The sequence below is a fragment of the Geospiza fortis genome, unplaced genomic scaffold (genome assembly GCF_000277835.1).
Source record: "Geospiza fortis unplaced genomic scaffold, GeoFor_1.0 scaffold11, whole genome shotgun sequence".
Lineage (NCBI taxonomy): Eukaryota > Metazoa > Chordata > Aves > Passeriformes > Thraupidae > Geospiza > Geospiza fortis.
Genome location: NW_005054304.1, coordinates 13,050,763 through 13,054,874, shown reverse-complemented (window position 1 = coordinate 13,054,874; position 4,112 = coordinate 13,050,763).

The following is a 4,112-nucleotide window of genomic DNA, read 5'->3' as shown; positions in this document are numbered from 1 at the left end:
TAATTTGCTGTATATGACAGAAAGATTGATTATGCTTTTAATACCATTTTGCCTAGTAGCTGCTTGAGGACTTCTTTTGGCCTTTTTCTGCAAGTTAAGTACACTTTCTTGGTCATACATAATCCTCTGGAATAAAACCCATCTGTTCCTGTTTAGAAAGTGAACTCTTACAGCTTTTCTACTGACCATACCACTTGGTAATTGTGAGTTTTATGTTTCTTAGCAAATACTTTGCTTGGAAAAAATAATTGAGGAAAACCCATTGAGGGTTGCAATAAAAATCATAGCAGAACAAGGCTGAAAAGAAATCCAGTAGCTTGCCTGATTCTTTCTGCTCCAGGATAAGAACAACTACCTTTATAAAAATATTTATTCTGTTATCATATTGTATCTTCCTAATATATTCTTCAATACTTCCAGTGGTGGAGGCACCACACTTTAGCCATGCCTGCAGTACACACTGCAGTACTCATCTCCTCTTCCCACTACTTTTTGTCTCACCTTGAGACAGTGTGAGCTGTAAATCCTTCACTCAGTCTGTGGATGCTTTGAAATATTATAGATGAGCCCCAAAAGTCAAGCCACACATCTGTTTTAGAACAAAACTTTCTGACTGACCTTCCCCAAAATGGTGGGTTTGCACATCAGCATCACTGTAACTGTGGGGCTTCCTGATTTATGAAGAATCAGGAGTGAATCAGGAATCAGGATCAAGAAACATGATTTCATTTTAGCTCATGAGTGTGAGTGGAGAAAAATATCCCCCACACAAAAGCCCTGGTACATGCTATGAAATGAATAGCCAAATGGCAACTTGCATATTTGTGCATGTTTGTGTCTGAAAACAGAATTAGTTTCATTCAGAGAAGGAGATGTTCTGTGGTTTGCATGCTTCAGAAAAAGCTCTGTGAGGGATATTTCACAAAGTTTTGAAATTATGTGTCAAAATGGAACAAGATGTTCTGCTGTGTCCAGTCATCTTGATTGAAAGACACTGGAATATTACTGTTATTGCGGCCCCTGAAAATTTCTGCCTATCCCCAGAACAAGTTTGTAAAGAATTAAAGGAAGTGGATCACTATAAAAAAAAAAAATCAAATCTCAGCTGATACATAAGTAGTTAATCATTCAGAGTTAATCTGTTACCCAGGGAGAGCAGCAAACCACTGATCCTTGTTTGCTCTTTATCACATTGAGTAGTGACAGCCTTTGGACGAATGGGAATAACTTTGCCAAGATTTCCTATAAATTGTTTCTGTGGTTTGATACTCTAAGGGAAAAATTATACAGTGAATTAAGAGAAGAGCTCAGCCTGTGTTATGTCTTGGTGTGCTGACAAGGGGTAAAAAAAAATGTGTTGAAAGGATGCAACTGTGAGAATGGCCTACCCTCAAAGTTTTACATAAAACCAGAGAGCCTAAATTTGGGCAACTAAAGACATGACCACCTTGTAGCAAACCCAACCAGCCCTACATCTTAGCTGAGGCTTGCAAATGCTACTTCAGTGCAGGCACAAGGCATCTTCAGCATCTCAAGTGTGCTTAGGGCCAGAAGGTCCCTTTTGACCAAAGCCCCCCAGCCTGGCACTGAGAGCAAAGACCCTGGCAGAGGAAGAGCTGAGGAATACATGCCCAGAGCCTGGCTGAGCTGGTGCAGCCCTGCAGGGTGGTGTTGCTGGGTGCTGCCTGGCTGGATTAAAATTGAAGCCCCCCTTACCACTGCCCCAGATCACCCACCAAACTCCCCCAGCAATACCCACCTGCTAGGAGTAATGGCAGGGGTGTGGATAGGCCTAGGAGGCAGATCTCCTCCTCTTTCTCACTGTTTCTTTCTGGATTAAAAATAAAAGGATAACAAACCATCTAATTTGCTGTGTTTTACACCTAGATATCCCAGTTAATGCTGTGAATTTAATTCTACTAATGCTCTTTGATCTTTCTCCGTTGGCAAGATTCTTACAGTCTAAACTGCAATTGAGTGAATTGTCATAGAATAAGGATTCTTTTGACAGTTTTTAGCATTGTCATTTAAAGCAAATTTTTTTTGCATCAATAATATAGCATTTTGGGTTTTTTTTAATTGTAGCTGCTGAAAATCCCTGTGGTAGTCAGGCTGTTAGGAAAGATATATTTGTTTCAATATACTTTATGTCAGATTCCTGTAAAATAAGTAACTGAGCCATAAGAAAGAAAAAGAGGGGCTTCTATTCCCAAACAAGAGTCTGTCTTGTTGAAAGCTCTGAACATCCACTTTGCTTTGATTGTGTATGTTCATTCTCTCTTTGATCATCTCATTAAAGATGAAGAAATAATTGATTTGCTCTACTTTGTTCTGGCCTTAACAACATTGCAAGATGTGTGAGACAAACAAAGACTCCTCAGAAAGGAGAAGAAGGAAAATGAGAAGGAAAGAAAATACTGAAAGGTCTCTTGCCTTTGTGAGTTGAAGCAAAAAAAATTGATACTGACAGTTCTTCTTGTGGCAAAGCATAGATCTGCAGAAATTAAGTGTTAAATTCTCACGAGGTTGGTCTCCTGGCTGATGTATTGGCTAATAGCAATGCAAGCCATTCATGCTAGTCCATGTGCTCACTGTGCTTGTACAGATCCTTTCTGCAGAGGGAAAGATCAAAGATCACTCTCTCAATTCAGAAAAAAATTACTTAGTCCTGATAAAATTCCTTACATCATTGCATAACTGCTCACCTCTGCTATGGAAAGCAATGGAAACACAAGAGAGCAATTTGTGCTGGTTGGTTCGCTGCTCTGAGATGAACTCATGCTCACCTGGAGGCCAAGTCCTAGTCAGAACCTCTGTTTGCTCCTCTCTCTGCCCATCCCCACATTTGTTCCAGCCTCAGTGTATCCATCTCCCCACTGACTGTGCAGGATTACAGTCCAGAGGATTAGATCACTTCTGCCTTCTCCATTTCCTAAGGGCTGGTCTGTCCCTTTGGGCTGCTGACTTTCTGGGTGGCTCCTTCAGGGACAAACCTTCCCAAGGCCTTATTAACAGCTGTGTGTATCACTGATTGATGAAATATCAAGAGGTCTTTAAATTTTCTTAAGAAAGAAAGAGACACTGGAGTACTTAGTCCTGGTGAATGGAAACAAGATTAGCTTTTTGCCTCAATTTAATTTTCTGACTCTTCTCAAGGGGATGCTGCCATCTTTGCCAATTTGCATTGGGTAGGTAGCTCCCCACTGACTTTCTGGCTGGCCTGTATTATTTATGTGAACACCTCCTACTCTGTCAAACATTCCCCCAAATCACATAAGCACCACATTTAGTGTAGAGAAAACCCTGGGGCTAGTTCATAGTTTATAGGTTTGGAAGATTAACTCAAAAGCATGAGTGATGTCTGAAATGTTGTTTCATGCATCTGATGAAAGAACTGCTGGGTTGACCCATCTACCATCCATGTGCAATCATCCCCTGCTCTGCTTGCCTGGGCCAAGGGGTAGGAGGAGTGAGAAGGGAGCAAGGAGGAAAGGGACAGCAGGTGGGAGTGAGAATGTGCATCTGAAATGCACAGATTTAGTAGGAGTCATGGAGGGACCTGACTGACACACCTGAGAACGTTTCACCATGCTGCCAGCTCTAAGCTGATACAGGTTACCTTGGCTTGCAGTCATCCCTCTGGTGCTCTGAATGCTGCCAAAGAAATCAGAGAACCATGTTTGTCTCTGGACAATGGTTTTATCAGTCCCCCTATGGGCAAGCAGGCCACATTTTTCCATGTCCTACTGCCCTTCTCCTCAATGGGCCAAGGATGCTGGCTGGGGTGGCACCAGCCATGGGTGCTGACCATGCCAGAGCTCTGCCAGTGATCCAGCTCCTCAGGGGCAGCAGCAGGGGGGAATTGCTGGTACTCCCACCTGTCTGAGCCATCTGTCAAAGGAAGGCACCACAGGGCTGTTGCTGTGATTGAGCAGGCTGCTGGGTGGGGCTTTCCCAAAGGTGTGGGAAAGGCTGCTTCCCCACCCTGCTCTGCTTGATTTATATCAGGATTGATAAGGGAAGGCATCTCTTATCATCTGTTCATCAATCATAGAAGGTCTACTTATTGAAGAGAAAGTGAACAGAGCAGGTTTTCTTCACATCTTCTGCAT